General features: G+C 35.1%; 1 protein-coding gene across 1 annotated transcript in view; it reads right to left on the minus strand.

The window, feature by feature from the left end:
• The window catches only part of LOC150100206 (bifunctional purine biosynthesis protein ATIC), a 307,282-nt gene that overhangs the window by 137,664 nt on the left and 157,376 nt on the right, over positions 1–12,242 (minus strand). The window lies entirely within an intron of this gene.

Here is a 12,242-nt window from a genome sequence, read left to right on the forward strand (position 1 = left end):
TATAAACATAATAATAGTAATAAGTTAACCAATAAAGCACAGTTTATGACAGATCTCTCTAAATCCAAATTACTCTTAATTTCAGAATATAGTTTAGGATATTATTATTATTATTATTATTGTTCCAGGCAACTCCAAGGAGTCAACAGACTCATCGAGGGAGGCCTTAACATCATGTCAAGAACAACTATTCGACATTGACACAGTATCTATCATACCTTGCCTTGAACTCATTCATGGTCGTAGCACCCACAACAGACTCTGGAAGCTTATTCCACTCATTCACCACTCTCCAAGTAAAAAACTTAGCTCTAACACCCTTGTCAACCACGCTCTTGCCCAGCTTCCATGCATGGCCCTTAGTCCTCCCACCACCAGTCATATTTTCAAAAATATCTTCTGGATCAATCTTATAGAAACCCTTCAGTAATTTGAATGTCGAAATCATATCACCCCTCCTTCGCCTATCGTCCAATCTCTGCAACCCACAAATCTTCAACCTATTCTCATAAGGTTCATTCCACAGACCTGCTATCATCTTGGTCACTCGTCTCTGGATCCTCTCCATTTCCTCCCCATCACGAAGAAACCCTGGTGTCTTATCAAGGCTCAATAGAGAGGAACAACAACTTGTTTGTCTCTGCATGTTAAAGTATTTTTCAGAATCCAAGTGATTTGATGAGCTGATTTAGTCACTTTTGCAATGTGCCCCCTAAACTTCAATTCCCTATCCACCAACACTCCCAAATCCCTGGCCTTATCAACTCCTGGAGTACGGTTCCACCAATGCGATATACTGCTGCTATTCTTTTCACCCCAAAGTGCATAACCTTACACTTTGCCACATTAAATTGACATCCATTTTTCCTAGCCCAGTCCTCCAAACTATCCAAATCGTCCTGTAAAATTTTGACATCCTGTGCACTTACAATTGCTCTACCCAAATTTGCATCATCAGCAAACAAGTGAACACTTCCTCTCAAATCCTTTCCTATATCATTGATGAACAAATTGAAAAGCAGTGGTCCAAGAACAGAGCCCTGCGGCACACACTAGTCACAAGCCGTCTTTTAGACTCCACTCCTGCATAAACCTGGTATCTCTTCTTCAACCACCCTCCTATCCATTTCACCAACCCTATATCTATCCCCATCTGCTCCAGTTTACTGATTAGGGTTCCATGTGGTATCCTCTCAAAGGCCTTGGCAAGGTCCAGTAGTATCACTGTAAACCCATTACCCCTATTCAGCCGTCACTGTGTTATAAAACGTGAGCAAGTTACTGAGGCATGATCTATCCTTCACAAAACCATATTGTCCCCCATACAATATCCCATTTTCATCTATCCAATCCTGTATTCTTTTCTTGACTAATTTCTCTAAGACCTTGACAATGATTCCTGATATGCTAATCGGTTGGTAATTTACAACAGCAGTCTTGGAACCACCTTTATGCAGTGGAACTATTTTCCCCTCTTTCCACCCCCTCGGGACTAACCCAGACCCGTGACTCAAATTAAACAAAATGGTCAAGGATACTGACAATTCTTTAGCTGCTTCTCGTACGACACGAGCTGGTATGCCATCAAATCCCACGGATGTATTGACATTGAGGTTATGCAATAGACTACTCACCTCCACTTCATTCACCACAATTCCCGTATAATCTACTGGTTTATTCGTTTTTGCAATGTCACCACCTGGATGATATATACTTGCAAAGTGCTCACTCAGTAACTCAACTATATCAACTGATTCAGTTACTTCCCTACCATCGGCATTCTTTAAAATCATTCTGCCATGTACATTTTTCCTTTTACTTGCTACATATCTAAAAAACTGTTTAGGATTCTCTTTAGCCTGCATGGCCAATGTTCTTTCGTAATCCTTTTTTGCTTTTCTTACCATACTCATTACCCTTCTGGCCTGCGCTTTATACCGCTCATGTGCTGCAGGTCACCTTTCTCCTTAAATTTCCTCCATAGTTGTTTCTTTTTTTGCAGCTCAAGCTTAATGGTGTTATTCATCCATTTAACCCCTACTTGATTTATTATTCGGACTCTAGGTATACAGTCAGTCATTGCTTCATGCAAACACTTCTTAACTGCCTCCCATGCACAATCAACTTCTAGTCCTTGCAGTTGTACATGCCATGGCACTGAACCAATCAAACTCCTAAGCTTGTCATACTTTCCAGCCTCATAATTCCACATGTACCCTGTCTTAATTGAAAATTCCACACCTTTAGCCATCTCCCAAGTCAAGACCCTATGATCACTCTCACCAATTGGTGGTAATGTGGTCATATTTGTTATAGCAAAATCCTCAGATGTAATTACTAGGTCAAGCACTCTCTGCCCCCTAGTATTTTCCATTACGTGCTGTCGCAGATAGTTATCCCTTAATAACCGCATAAAATCCAATTCCTTCCTCCTGTGTGTCCTCTCCTCACTCCAATCAATGCGACCATAGTTGAAATCTCCCATAATAATTACCCTCCCTCCAATCATTTCTTCTATTTGCTTGTGCATACTGTCACCACCACCATCTTTTCCATCACCTGGTCTATAGCAGCACCCAATTGTATATTTAGTTCTGCTAGCCACAATCTCACACCAAATGGCCTCAAATGTGCTCTTTTCTCTACCCTGCAATTCAACTTCTATTCTCTTTGGCTGTAGCTCATCAGCTATCATCAACAATACTCCTCCCCCCATTTTATTCTCCCTGTCATTCCTGAACACACTATACCCATCACATTCAATCCCACTAGCTATATCATCTACAGTCAGCCATGACTCACTAATACCAATAACCTGTGGTCTGGAAGTGCCAACCATGGCCAAAAACTCTTCCTTCTTGTTCCTAATACTCCTAGCATTAGTGTACATGAATTTAAGACCCCCATTAGCCCCAACCCTACCCTGATGCCTTATATTAACTATCCCACTCTGATTTGTTGTCCTTATTCGCTTGGGCATATTATATTCATTCATACATTCAACTGCCTCCCTAAGGACTGTATATCTACTCCCCCCCTTAATAAATCTAGTTTCCCTGAATTTGCACATCCACCACATTCAGCAACACTTTCTCAAGTCTTCTTACACCATAACCATTCAAATGCAAGCCATCCATCTTATATAGATCCTTTCGCCTATTGAACTCACTCCACACATTCACAAATTTCACACCACTCATCATACATAACCCACGCATAAAGTCATTCGCAATTATGGCCCTCCTTTTAAACATTTCGCTGTCATACCGTGGCAAAAGACTAATCATTCTAACTCTCTCACTCTTTTCTTTTGCTACCTCAAACAATTCATTCAGGTCTTCTATCATTTCCATTTTATCTCCTTTCAAATCATTCGTACCTGCCACAACAATCATTTCTTTCACCCTTTCCTTTTGCTCTCTAATAGACGCAGTTACGTCCTTTATGGTCGCACCAGGTTGGTACGATTTTGTCAAATCCTCTACTAACACACCTCGTACTAACGAGTCTCCATACAGCACTCTATCCTTCATTTTGTTCATGTTTACACTCGTACGCCTATTTTTCCTGTCATACTTTTTATTATTGGCTGGTTCATTCAGTTGACTTTTGCTCATACGCTCTAGCTGCTGTTTTGCCCTTTGTATCGCACCATTCAACAACGCGATCTCACTCATTGCATCTATCTCATCTTTTTTATTCTCTGTAAAACCATTAATACTATCATTCACACTTTCTACATTCACACTCTCACAATTCTCTAGTACAACCTTGCCGTTTCTTGTCATATTCCTATTTTCTTCATTCTGAAGTTTGACAAAAACATCACACTCACGATCTGAAATACACTTCAATTCCTCATTCTCCCTACATTTTCTACACACATTCACTCCTTTATTATCATCTAACCACACTCTAACCGCACTCTGCAAATTTCACAGATACGTTTTCGCAGATATTATGTTTATTTAGTGTTACAATTTCTGTCTAGGTGCTAACATTAGTTCTCAAAAATGACAACTAAGCAGAAATTAAAATTTATTTAACTTTAAAGAAAATAAACAGAGAATCATGGACAAAAAAAAGACACATTTAACAAAATAAATAGAAGATATGTGGTGCATATATTAATAAACATAAATCTAAACTTGTTGCACACGTGTATTCACACATTCAGCCTAGGCTGACACAGGTGTGAAAAACATGCTAATACATGATTGCATGTATTCTATTTAAATATAAGAAAGGCAATTCTTCAACTGTAATCTTAAAATCTTGAAGTTCTGAAGAAAACAAGAAATGAGATCCTAACCTTCATGATAATTTCTAATTGATTATTCAAGAAAAAAAGATTAGCTTTGGAATCTTCTTCTCAACTGACAAAAAGCATTAGAATAATTTTATTAAGTCTGGAGAATTCACACGGCATAGTTGTTCCTTGACAGTATAATATACTGAAAATGATCACAATCATTTTCAATAAGATCTTTTCTTCTACTTTACCAGTAAAAGAAAAAAAGTAGTTGTATTATGATAGTCTTTACCAATGGTGACCCTGTACAGGGTCACCATTGGTAAAGACTATCATAATACAACTACTTTTTTTTTTTTTTCCCCATATAGAAAACAGTTTTATTATGCTTTTTCCTGTAATAGTATTCCATCCACATGGCAAAGTTAACTATTCTGTTATTGTTATTATCCCTTTCTGACCAGAATTTTTTTTTCCAAGTGAAAAAAATTTTTCTTTCCATTTATTTTGTCTTTAGGTCTAAAAGAGCAAGAGTATCAAGTATTTTGATGAAAAATACATTTCAGGATAGGAATTCTGACCAACTGATTCCATATGGAATCATTATATTCTGGTAGCAAATATTCAACTTCTGAGCTTATAGTCTATAATCCAATATATGCATATTATTCTACCAAGTCATAAAAATCGATATTGGTAAGATTTATACGTATAATACATACCTGTTATTATATTAAAGAAATGGAACTACGACATACGATACCAATTGGAATCATTCACCACGAAATATGGGCTATGAAAGCCAAGACAGTTAGTGATTCCAGTTGGAATCACTAGGACAGAAAGGGTTATTGAAACAGCAATCTTCTAGAAACAAATCTCCTTCACAGAAATAGGAGATATCATAAATCTATCCTTATTTCATGGTCGAATGTAGAGGAACTTAAGTTTTGAAAATAGACTAGAGTTTATGAGAATATAACACTCGGCATTAAAGTTGCCTTGGCTTTCACTACTCAAAAGACAAGCTCGAACTAGAAGCCCATATATATTCACCTTTTATCAGTGCTTTTAGGTTTCACTAGCTTGATAGCTCTTTTGAGATGCTGGTTCTCCTCAGAAACCTTAAGGCAAAATTTCTCTGTTCAATACTAGCAATCCTATGTTAGAGAGTTGCATTTTTCATAAGTGAACTCTTGGTTAATACGTAATTGTAAAGTTTCTAAAGTAAGGGTTTCTGCCTGGTCTCTGATGAGAACCTTGAAACAGCTGTCAGCCAGTGAAACCTAAAAGCAATAATAAAAAGGCGATTCTACAGGTTCCTGGGCAGTGCTCATGTCTTTTAAGTAGTGAAAGCCAAGGCAACTCTGATGTTGAGAATTGTATTCTCATAAACTCTCTGGTCTATTTTCAAAACTAAGTTTCTACATTTGGCTATGATATAAGGATGGAATTATAATATCCCCTATTTCTATTAATTTACATTGCCAAATAAAATCTTTTAGGCGCTTCTTCAATAATTACAAAATCACCTTATTTATTTCAATAAAGTTGATATGATTATATTAAAAATAAAGCTTTCTCCATACAAAAATGCCAAATATGGGATTCCATGAAAACGAAAATTTAAGATAGGTATAGTCAATCTCCATAGCAATCTATATCTTTCTATGTCAAATATCAGCCCAGAAGTTTTGTTATCATTATGCATATTGTTTCATACTGAACACCCTGGGAAAGGGTGTACAGTGTGACATAAATGTTTTTAAAAAAGATAGGTATAGTTTATTTTTTCTTCAGTTCTGCATTCTTCTTGGTAAGAAAACTGAAATGACATTACATATTGTGCAGCACAATATAAAAAAAGGATGAATTTGATGTTGAAGAAGTTAGGCAAAACAAAACTCCAATAAATCACTCAGTTCAATTGTTGGTTATTCGTAGCAGTGGCTCACAATATAAACAACACCAGAAGAAAATAATGAATTAATTTATTGAAATTGCTAATATTTCCAACCAGCACCTTCAAAGCACAAATAAATGTGACAAATGCACAGCACTTAATTAGACAATTGTAGAAAGAATTCAAATTGTAATTAATGTCCTAAAAAGGTGCTCTCTAGGGGTTTGGATAAAAACAAAGTTAATTTAGAAAATTCAGGCTAAATGTGGTCTAGAATAAATAAGTCTCCCGAACCTTTGACAAATTAATATAGCCATATTTGTTGATTGAAGGAGTGCTTCATAGTCAATACTGATTCCAAAAATAGTCTTTCAGACCTATAACAACTTCTGTGCAGTTGCCATTTTCCATATAATCCTATATGAAGGAATATTCAAAGCACGGTCTTCCAAGTCTTCACTCAGCATACAGATAATTGTGGGTAGTTTTTATGTTCAAAGTGGATGTTAACAGATCTACTAGTCTGTCCAAAGTAGGCTAAGTTGTAGTTACAAGAAACTTTATAAGAAAGGTACAAGAAAGAAGATGAAGATTTTTAGCTGGATGTGTAGTTTGGAAATAGCATGCAGATTTTATTTGTGTAGAATTTTAGCTATCTTTTAAAAAATGTCCTGGATATAAGAGATGGAAACAGTTTTGCTGCGACTTGTGCATTGTTTGAGGAGGCATGCAGTACATTGTCTATTTTATAGGTGTCATAGCCATTAGATGAAGTGTTGCCAAGGTACATAACTTCAGTAGATAGCTGTGATAGTTGAACACAAAGCCCTGGCTCTGTGTGTAATTGTTTTAAGGAAACCATACTGTTAGGATGGGTGATGGTGCAATTTGCAATTGCTTATGTATCTTCTTGTGTATGTGTGTTCTATAAACAGAACAGGATAATGAACCATCTGATAGTATGTAACTTGTGTGTCTAAAAGGGGGGAGACAGTTTCTCTTTTTAACTGTCTCCCCCTTCTAGATACTTACTACCAAAGTGTATTTTTGGATGTTGGCTAAACATGAATTTAATGTTTCTGAGAGAAGAGACTAAATAGCAACCACGTCATCTGCATAGACGAGACTCTTGACTTTAGATCTGTATGGGGTGCTTAGTTTTCTAGAAATTCCATACAGAAAGTGTCAAGAAAAGACAGTAGGAAGAGGAGAATCCATTGTGGTTCCATCTAGCTGTTTGTAAATTTTTCCTTTCCAAGAAAAATAACCTGAATATATGTCAAATATGACAAGGATGGACATGTGGCTTAATATGGTCAAGGACCTCTGGTGCAGTGGTACACTGGTAAACAATGAAGTAATATCAAAGCTGATTATGATATCTGCATCTTTCAGCTTAAGTTTTTAATTATTAAGGTTTCAAAGTGAATAGAATTTTTAACAAAGGAGGGAGAGAGATGTCCAAACCCAATCCCCCCACAACCAATCACTGATAGCATACAGTCTTTTGAAAATGGAAAACCATAAATCAGCATACTATTAATGATAAAGGACAGAAAACTCACATAGAACCATAGAAAACCTTCCTCCTGTGACTTGTCTTATTATGGACAATGTGAAAGTTGTTAAACTTTTATTATTTGTAAAAAGCTTATTATTGATTAAATCCCGATCATCAATTGCACCTACTACTGTAGAAATAGGCTGTGAATGATATCAGATATCTATACTGAAATCTAAGCACATCAGTAAGATCCCAGATACAGGAATTTTGTTATGATAATTCTCTATCTTCAAAATTCAAGCTTAACTTCAATAATAATTAGGTTAATTGAGTCTTCACACCTCTATTTACAAAAAAAAAGAAAAAAAGTTTATTAATACTAAAGATACACTTTTAAAAACATATGCAATATTATGAATTTTACTTCAATAACAGAAACTTAAAATCTACAAAGATAATTAAACAAATCAAATCTTATCTGGACCTAAAATTACACTAAAAATAACATCTGTTCTCCCAAACTCAGTTGTGCTTCCAATAAAAGTTAAACAAAGCACTTTCTTTTTTCTTCAGCAGAAGCAGTTCCTTATCTTGAAAATCACTTTTTCTCTTATGAAAATTTTGAAATTAATGATAGATTTCCTGTGCATTGTTAAGAGATATAAAGTTTCACAACTGAATAATAAAATCCTCAATTTTGAACACTGATTAGCATTCCCCTTTTAATGGCATCTAGAAAAAAAATCACACAAAATGTTTTTCTTTCTACTTTCCTCTTCGAGATTCCCAAACTTTTTCCTCTTCCTGTACAAAGGACTTCCAAGGAAAAATAATCTGACACCTAAAAATCAACTTGCTGTATCTATTCTCTGAAACAGCTACTCAATCATTACTGTACCAATGGAACCTTCAGTATCTGATAAGCATTTCTCTTTCTATATGAGAAAGCATTTGTCAAGCCAAAGTTCCTATAAATTTCTTCCACAACGGTTATTCCAGCGATATGAATAGAACTTTTTCTCACTAGTTCCAAAAATACTTTCCTATCTCAACATATCTGTACTTCCCAACAGTCCTCTCCAGCTGTTTACTAGTTACTGCATCCTTTTCATTCATGCATGCTCGAGCATGCATTATACTTCGATTCTGCACCACTGCCATTACATGTGATCCTCATGGCACTTTGTTTGAAAGCAGCAAAAATTCACATTATTTAGTCAACTAAGTAAGTCTTTTAAACTTATGCTTTTATTGATCATGAAGAACATAAGTCTTATATCAAGTACCATGAGTGCATGAAATATGGGCTTGCTGAACATGTCATCTCTATGAAGCACAGATTCCTCTGGAATAGGGCTAAAAATCCCACATAAGAGCAAATTTCTTTAGGAATCTTTATAAGGAAACTTGTGAAGCATCACTTAATTGGCCAAACTTAAACAGATCTGATAGTCTACATAATCTGATAATCTCTTTATAAGTGATAGTACTTTTTTAATCTGCTAATCTTTCCTAATTTGTTTAATTAATTGTATACACTTTTTTTTGTAATAATTAGGAAGCTGATGGCCATTTTGTTACCTTACTGTAGTGGTGCTTTTTATAATTCTTTTATTTGTATAATCTGCTGTTCCATTTCTGTACTAAAGATGACTATGAAATATAGACAAAAATTTACAATTAAAGATGAAGCTTTTCCACGAGTCTTTTATTATTAACATATATCCCCACCTACAAACTTGCCATAAAATTAACAACCTCCACACACACACACACACACACACATTTGTGTTAAATTTGGGTTAAATATCAACTAAGACTATGAAAATAAGCATGAATATAACATCAAATCCCTTTTCAATGATGAACCTATAGGACTAAAACCAATTAATCCACTTGTGATCATCTTTGATGAACTGCTAAAATTGAAAATAGTCTCATAAACCAGATAATTACAGACCAGCAAGCCTTTCTAATGAAAAAATTAATTAGAAATCAATCCAGGATATTCTTGGGCACAAATCATGGTTTTCATAAAGGTTTACACAACCTTATGCAAGTACTATCATGCATTCTTTTCACCCCTGTGGAATCTTCCCTGTTCTGAAGCTCATATTATATAGACTGATTAAAGGAACAGCCAGTTCAGCCAAACACTCTTTTAGCATCCACACTGATATCCGATCAGCCTGTATTGTCAAATTCTTTTTCAGTTTTTTTTTTAACAGCTCTAGTGCCTTCTCCTCATATACCTGAGTTTCAGTTTCTTCATCCAGTGAAGAGATAGCAGTGAATTCGATATTGTATCTACCAGTTCAGTAGCTTTTAGCAAAATGGTAACTCATTAGTTGAATAATTTCTTCTGCATTTATTACATGCATACATCTACATTCGGCAGAATTATTCTTTCATACTTATTCTTTCACATGCAGCATAATGACAGAATTATTTTGGGGTTTTCCTTAGCTCATAGAGCCAGTTTCTTATCATATTCAGACTCAGCTTTTCTTACAACAGTTGTAACTCTTTTGGCCTGTTCCTTATAATTTTCATAACTGACATCATCCTTATGCACTCAGTATTTCTTCCACTTAATCCTTTCCATACGAATCTCTTACTTAATTGGGATTAAGATTACACACCCATTTCATTCCTTCCCTATTTATTCTTTGAACTCTAGGGACATATTCCGATACTGAATCATTTAGGTATTTTTTAAATGCCTTACATGTACTGCCAAGATATTCTTTGCATCTAGCAAAGCATACCATGGTACAGAGCCTAGTATGCTCCTCACCTGGTCACAGTTTTCTCCTTTGTGGTTCAGTATGTAAGCTTTTCTGAATGGAACATCCATAAACTTAGCCACTTCATGAGTCAGTACAGCCTGTTCACTGTCATTTCTTTAACTACCTCCTCCCCACAACATTATAATCAGATCTAACACTCTTTGACCTTGAGTTCCTTCTGTAAACAGACTGCTTGAGGAAGTTATCTCACAGAAGCTCGATAATTTTAGTTTCATTCTTCTCATTTCACCACTATCCAATCAATGTTCACACAATTGAAGTCACTCATGATGATTACTCATTTCAAACCCACCATGTTTATTTGGTAATGCAATAAGTATATATTCATAATTCATATATTCATGAATGATTTAGGTTCAAATGTTAAGAATAAAATTTCCCTCTTTGTAGATGATATAAAGTAGAGTAGGTAGAGTAGTCAACTACTGGGTAGAGTAGTCAACTGTTCTGATTTTTTACAGGACAATCTTAAAATATTAAAATGCTGAAGTGAGGTACTAAATTTAATGAAAAAAATAAAATAAAAATACAAGTATATTGAATTCAGTGAGAAGATAATAGCAGTTTAATAATTTAAGTTAATCATAATTCTTGAAATGTAAAAGTTTTTGAAATGTGGAAAAACAGCTGGAGAAGATGATATTTGACCAGAAATTCTCAAATATGGAGGTATAAAAGTTTTGCAGTGGCTACACTGCACAATTCAGAAGGCTTGGTCAGAAGGTCAAATTCCAGATGATTGGAGTTGAGCTCTCATAGTTCCCATCTATAAAAAAGGTCACAAAGCTGAATGTGAAAATTACAGAGGAATGTCTCCAAGAGTTCCAGGTAAGATTTATGCAAGCATACTTGAAAAGAGGTTGAGAAAAATTGTGGAAGAGAAAGTAGGAGAAGAATAAGTTGGCTTTAGGCTAAATAGAGATTATCAAGATCAGATTTTCACTTGACAAGGTGATGCACAGAGAAAGGCTTTACAAAACACTACAATTATATGGTAAATGGGACATTATACAGAGCAGTGCATAGTCTATATGTAAAGCATAAGTCACCAGTTAGAATTGAAGGAAATATGGGAAGGTGGTTTGATGTAAAATCAGGAGTAAGATAAGGATGCACATTATCTCCCTCTCTTATTCATCATCATGGATTGCATTATGAAAGAAAGTGGCATTAAACCTGATATTAAAATCAGAGATATCAAACATAGTTCTCTGCTTTATGCAGATGTTGTACTTCTAAAAACACCCAGTGCAAGTCTCCAGGTTGCTCTAACTAAATTGCATAACAGCTGTAACAAATTTGACATTGAAATCAGCAATAAAAAAACCCAAAACTATGAAAATAGGCAGGAACATAGAAAATTTCAGCTGTATTCTCAATGAAGAAGCACATATAGAATAAGTAAATTATTTCAGCTATTCAGGCACAGTTTTTTTGTGAAGATGGCAAATTAAATTTGGAAATAGACAACAGAATAAGCAAGCTGGTATAGTGTGGAACCAGATGAATAAATTTATATAGAATAAGAGAGAAATTAGTCAAAACCCTAAACTAGCAGCATACAAGACAGTGTTCAAACTAGTTTTAAGTTATGGATCTGAGAGTTGAGTCATAAATAAAGCACTTGATCAAAGATTAGTCAGATATGAGAGTTCTGAAAAAAATTAGAGGCCTAAACAGATTAGTATCAATGGCAGAATTATATTAAAAATGAAGACATTAGAAGGAACTTTGTTAGACTATTATGTACGCTTCTTTAAGGCTTATATATCT

Source organism: Typopeltis vanoorti, chromosome 13 (assembly GCF_054136105.1).
Source record: "Typopeltis vanoorti isolate ZY-2024b chromosome 13, IOZ_Tvanoo_1.0, whole genome shotgun sequence".
In the NCBI taxonomy this organism is placed as follows: Eukaryota; Metazoa; Arthropoda; class Arachnida; order Uropygi; family Thelyphonidae; genus Typopeltis; species Typopeltis vanoorti.